At 38.3% G+C, this 6,890-nt stretch overlaps 1 pseudogene; it reads left to right on the top strand.

Annotated features, from left to right (window-relative positions):
• The first annotated feature begins 472 nt into the window (after positions 1–472).
• LOC100613053 (zinc finger protein 655-like) lies at positions 473–1,933 on the top strand (annotated as a pseudogene).
• The last annotated feature ends 4,957 nt before the right edge of the window (positions 1,934–6,890 follow it).

Below are 6,890 nucleotides of genomic sequence, written 5' to 3'. Positions count from 1 at the left end.
TGATGGGCTCTCCCAGCTGGAACAGGATCTACAGGTCTTTGATCTGGAAACTAAGACTAGAGAAGTCTTAAGAGATGACTTCTCAGGTGAGGAAGGCAGAATCAATCAGATGGAATTAGTAGGGAAGTAAAGTTCAATTGTTTAAGCCAAGTTGTAGCTGCTTTGGCACTCAGAATGAAGAGTTCTGTGTGTGTCCCAGCATGGAGAGTTATTTTCTTTTTCCTTCAGTTAGGTTGACCCTTTCCATTTGTTTAGGACCTGTGCACATGTTGTACTGGACCGCTAATCAAGTTGCTTATCTAAAATTCTTTCCAACTGTTTCCCTATTATCTCCTTATCTGGTGTCTTCTTACTTTGCTGAAGATGTCCGCTGTTTTACCTCACTGCTCCTGTTCATGCCCTTCCTTCTGCTGTTGAGATTTTGTGCCTGTTTTTCAGCGTAAATAAACTTTTCTTGTCCTTGTAGATATTACATTGTTCAGTTTTCTCATCTGAGTTTTCTTTTCCTAAGCACAGGGTACAGGTTACATTTGTATCTTCTATTTATATATTGTATCAGATGGAGAGACCAGAGAACAAGCTGTTGATTCCTAAGGAGAAAATTTCAGAAGAAGTACATTCATACAAAGTGATAGTAGGAAGACTCAAACACAATATTACCTAAGTTCCTGAGACTAGAGAAGTGTATAAGTCTGAGGACAGATTAGAAAGGCTTCAGGAAATTCTAAGGAAATTCCTGTACCTGGAGAGTTTAGGCAAATAACAATCAGCAAAGAAGCCTTCACCAGTGAGAAGAACAATGAACGTAATAAACCTGAAAAAAGCTTCAGTCTGGACTCTACTATTGATGCAGATCAGAAAGTTCTTAGAATACAGAACACTGATGATAATGATAAGAACGACATGAGCTTCAACCAGAATTCAGCCTCTGGTAAACATGAACACATAAATCTAACACAGGATTTTCAGAGTAGTAAATGTAAGGAAAGCTTAATGGATCTCTCCCTCCTTAATAAATGGGACAGCATCCCTAACACTGAGGAATCCTATAAATGTGATGTATGTGAGAAAGTTTTCCATCAGAGCTCAGCCCTTACTAGACATCAGAGAATCCATACTAGAGAGAAGCCCTACAAATGTAAAGAATGTGAAAAGCGTTTCAGTCAGAGCTCAAGTCTTAGTCGACATAAAAGAATACACACTAGAGAAAAACCTTACAAATGTGAAGCATCTGATAAATCCTGTAGTCCAAGCTCAGGCATAATTCAACACGAGAAAATTCACACCAGAGCCAAAGCTTACACATGTAGCAGTTGTGAAAGAATCTTCAGTCATAGTGTCCACCTTACTCAACATCAGAAAATTCACAAAGAGATGCCCTGTAAGTGTACTATATCTGGCCGTGACTTCTACCATCCTTCATATCTGCTTGAACATCAGAGGGTCCACCATGAAGAGAAATCCTATGAATATGATGAATATGGGTTGGCCTATATTAAACAAGGAATTCATTTCAGAGAAAAGCCCTATACATGTAATGAATGTAGAAAAGACTTCAGATTGAATTCACATCTTATTCAGCATCAAAAAATTCACACAGGAATGAAACTGCATGAATGTAATGAATATGGAAAAGCTTTCAGTCAAACCTCATGCCTTATTCACCATCAAATAATGTATAGGAAAGAGAAATCATATAAATGTAACGAGTATGAGGGCAGTTTCAGTCATAGCTCAGAACTTACCCTGCAACAAGATGTCCTCACCAGACAGAAAGTCTTTGATTGTGATGTACGGAAAAAGAACTCCAGTCAGAGAGCACACCTGGTTCAATATCAGAGCATTCATACCAAAGAGAACTCATGAATATAACGAGGGTGAGAAGACATTTAGTCTAGTCAAATTCAGGCTTCATTCAACATCCGAGAGTTCACACCAGGGAGAAATCATGTACGTACTGCATGTGGTAAAGCCTTCAGTCGTAGCTCAAACGTTACTCAGCATCAGATAATTCAATTTTCATGCTATTAATAATTTCATACCTTAGTCACATTTCGAGAATTCATATGGGAATAAAATTCCATTACTGCAATGAATGTGAAAAAGCCATCAGTCAAAGAAACTACCTTGTTTAGTATCAAATTCATGCCATGCAAAAAGATTATGAATGTAATAAATGTGTAGGTGCATGAGGAGATTCAGTCATAACCCAACGCTCATTCAACATCAAAGAATCTATATCTAAGAGAAGTTATTTGAGTGTAGTGAATGGCAAATCTTTCAATAGGAGTTTAACTAGTCTTTTTTGTATCAGAATATCCATAGTAGACAAGAATTTGATGTAATGCAAATGGAAAACTTGACAGCACATGTCAGGCTTTACCCAACATCAAAATAGTGGAAAGAAAATTGTTGATTATTTATTTATGAAATTGTTAATACATAGTCCCTAACTTTATCATTGCACAAGAATCTAGTGGTGACTTGGTAAATGCAGTGCCATTTTCTCATGGCATTCCTTTATTTAATATGTGTTCTAAGTAGGTACATTTATTTTCATTTTTATTATAATAATTTTGATATTAAAAAGAACAGAGATGGGGTCTCACTTTGTTGCCCAGGCTGGTCTCGAACTCCTGGCCTCAAGTGATCTTCTCACCTTGTCCTCCCAAAGTGCTGGAGTTACAGGCATCAGTCACTGTGCTAGGCCTATTTTATTTATAGAACTAATTCAAGCTGTTTTTATTTTAATATGCCCTATAAACATTTTTATTTTTCTTGAAATTGGTTCTTAGTGTTCACAACTTCCATAAGATACTGCGAATGCACCAGTATTAAAACACATCAACATAAGTAGCTCATTTAGCTTTTTCTGCTGTTCTTGGCCCAAGTTCTCTCCAAAACCAACTCTTAGGCCTACTCTTTACTAGGGACCCTATGTTATTGCTTTACAGCCACAACACTTGGATGCCTGTTTATTGATTTCTCCATGCTCTTAAGCACCTTTAGAAGATTTAGAAGATTCCTAGTTTTAAGTGTCTCACCAGCAAGTATTCCATACCTAGTTGATGTTGCTGGTCTGATGTCTTATTTCCTAAAGTGAGGCATCTTTTTTAAAAAAGAATTGGATTTAAAATATATCCAGTCCAATACAAGTATGAATATAAGTAAGTGTTCTCTCTTCTGAGTTTGTAGCAGGCAGCCAAACATTTTCAAATGATGCCCAAGATTTTAGTTGCCTTGTGTGCATCCACAGCCTGCAAAGAGAGATGATAAGGACATCAGGGAGCCAACAAGACTCCTGGTAAGCTCACTACATACATCCAGTGCCTGTTCTGCATGCCTAAGCTTAGAGTTCTTTCATATACCTCTAAGGCCAGCAAAATGCTCAGGCCTGCTTTTGGTAGGGTAAACGTAAAGAACATACACAGGCTGGGTGCGGTGGCTCACATCTGTAATCCCAGCACTTTGGGAGGTTGAGGCGGGTGGATCACGAGGTCAAGAGATGGAGACCATTCTGGCCAACATGGTGAAACCCTGTCTCTGTTAAAAATATAAAAATTAGCCAGGCGTGGTGGCACGTGCCTGTAGTGTCAGCTACTCAGGAGGCTGAGGCAGGAGAATCGCTTGATCCTGGCAGGCGGAGGTTGCAGTGAGCCGAGATCGCCACTGCACTCCAGCTGGCCAAGACTCCATCTCAAAACAAAACAAAACAAAACAAAAACATACAAAAAAAAAAATCAGCATCATAAGGGAATGTAGCCTTTCAACAGAGATGATGCTGTTCTTAACGTTAATCTCAGAGACGGTATTTCAAGAGAGTGGCAGGTCTGTTCCTGGTAAAATTTTAACCATTAGGATTGCAGATAAATATTTGAATTCTCCCCCACCCCCACACCAACCAGTCTTCCCTCATCAATCCAGGACAGTATTTGAAGTGTGGGGGCTTTGTGTTAGTTGCTTATCCATTATCCCATTTTCATATTTTAATAGTCTGCATGCCATATAAAAGAACATGGCTTTTTGATTGATAAAAGGGATTATAGATGTTGGCTCAAGTTCAGGGCCACCATCATATACCTAACAAGAGCTCATGCTTCTTTAGGTAATGTCAAAGCATTTTGTATTTTTCCATCTTAAGCTTTATAACATTTTGTGAATAAGACAAGTGTTATTTAAAATTCTAGTTGTCAATCCAGGCTTTCATAGTTCAGATGTTATAATATTTGCTAGGGACCCTCAACAAATATATAAAAATATATTGCTCACTCTATAATCCTCCTTTACAAAAAGTGTCACAGAGGGAGTCCACCCACGGTGATATTAGGGGCAACATCATCATCTCCTTTGGATATTACGCATAATGTCACAGAGGTGACATATTGTCACCTCATTATGTGACATAATGTCACATAATGTCCGCCCATGGGGATATTTGTGGCAATATAATTATCTCTCATGAATATTATGAATAATGTCACAAAGGGTGACCACCCACGGTGATATTAGTGGCAATGTCATCATACACCATGGATATTATGAATAATGTCACTAAGGGTGTACACCCCCTGTGATATTAGGAATAATATAGTCTTCTTTTTTGGATATTACGAATAATAATATCACCAAGGATGTACACCTTTGTGACATTAGAAGGAATATAATCTCCTTCCTTGGATATTATGAATAATAGTATCACCGAGGGTGTACATTCCGTGGGATATTACAAGTAACATCATTTACTCCCTTGGATATTACAAACAATAGCATCACAGAGGGTGTAACCATGCAATATTAGGAGTAACATCATCTCCTCCCTCGGATATTACAAATAATAGCATCACAGAGGGTGTACATCCCATGTGATATTAGAAGGAACATGATCTCCTCCCATGGATATTATGAATAATAGCATCACAAAGGGTGTACGTCCCATGCGATATTAGGAGTAACATTATATCTTTCCTTGTATATTACAAATAATAGTATCACAGAGAATATACACCCTGTTCAATATTAGGAGTAACGTCATCTCCTTTTCTAAATATTATGAATAATAGTATCACAGAGGGTGTACACCCCATGCGATATTAGCAGTAACATCATCTCCTTTCTGAGACATTATGAATAATAGTATCATGAAGGGTGTACACCCTGTGCGATATTAGGAGTAACATCATATTCTCCCTTAAATATTATGAATAATAGTATCACAGAGGGTGTACACCCCATGCGATATTAGAAGTAACATAACCTCTTTCCTTAAATATCACGAATAATAATATCACAGAGGGTGTACACCCTGTGCAATATTAGAAGTAACATCATCACCTCCCTTGGATATTATGAAGAATAGTATCACCAAGGGTGTACACCCCATGCGCTATTAGAAGTAACATCATCTCCTCCCATGGATATTCTGAATAGTATCATAGAGGGTGTAAACCCTCTGTGATATTAGAAGTAATATCATCTCCTCTGTTGGATATTACAAATAGTATCACAGAGGGTGTACACTGCCTGCATTCTTAGGAGTAATTCCTCTCCTCCATTGGATGTTATGAATATTATCACAGAGGGTGTACACCCAGCACGATATTAGGAGTAATATCATCTCCTCATTTGGATATTACAAAGAGTATCACAGAGAGTGTACACCCCCTGCGATACTGGGAGCAGTATAATTTCCTCCCTTGGATATTATGAATAATATTACAGAGGGTGTACACACAAAGTGTGTACGATGTTAGGAGTAGTATCATCTCCTCCCTTGGATATTAGGAATAATATCACAAAAAGTGTACACCCACTACTACATTAGGAGTAATATCTCCTTCCTTGGATATTACCAATAATATCACAAAGGGTGTATGACCACTGAGACATTAGGGGTAATATCATCTCCTTCCTTGGATATTACAAATATAATCACAGAGGGTGTACACACAGGGTGTGTAGGATATTGGGAGTAATATCACCTCCTTCCTTGCATATTACAAATAATATCACAGAGGGTGTACATCCACTGCGATATTAGAAGTAATGTCATCTCCTTTTTTGGATATTATGAATAATATCACAGAGGGTGTGCACCCACTGCGATATCAGGAGTAATGTCATCTCCTCCCGTGGATATTGTTACGAATAATATCACAGAGGGTGTATGCCCACTGCGGTATTAGGAGTAATGTCATATCCTCCCTTGGACATCATTACAAATAATATCACAGAGGATTTACACCCACTGCGATATTAGGAGTAATGTCATCTCCTCCCGTGGACTTTATTATGAATAATATCACAAAGGGTGTACGTCCACTGCGATATTAGGAGTAATGTCATCTCTTCCCTTGGACATCATTACGAACAATATCAGAGAGGGTTTAAGCCTACTGCAATATTAAGAGAAATGTCATCTACTTTTTGGACATCATTACGAATAATATCACGGAGGGTGTATGCCCACTGCGATATTATAAACCTCCTGAGATATTGGGAGTAATGTAATCTCCTGCCTTGGACATGATTATGAATTATATAATGGAGTGTGTATGCACACTGAGGTATTAGAAGTAATGTTTTCTCCTCCCTTGGACATCATTACGAATAATATCGCAAAGGGTGTACGTTCACTGCGATATTAGAAGTAATGTCATCTCCTTTCTTGAAAATGATTACGAGAAATATCACGGAGGGTGTACGACCCCTGAGATATTAGAAGTAAAATTATCTCCCCCCTGGAATGTTACAAAGAACATCACAGAGGGTGTACACCCCCAGCGATAATAGAAGTAATATCATCTCCCCCCTGGGATATTACCAAGAATATTACAGAGGGTGTACATCCCCTGCGATATTAGGAGTAACATCATCTCTTCCTGGGATATTAG

Source organism: Pan troglodytes, chromosome 6 (genome assembly GCF_028858775.2).
Source record: "Pan troglodytes isolate AG18354 chromosome 6, NHGRI_mPanTro3-v2.0_pri, whole genome shotgun sequence".
NCBI classification, from domain to species: domain Eukaryota; kingdom Metazoa; phylum Chordata; class Mammalia; order Primates; family Hominidae; genus Pan; species Pan troglodytes.
This window is presented reverse-complemented; position numbering and strand designations above follow the sequence as displayed.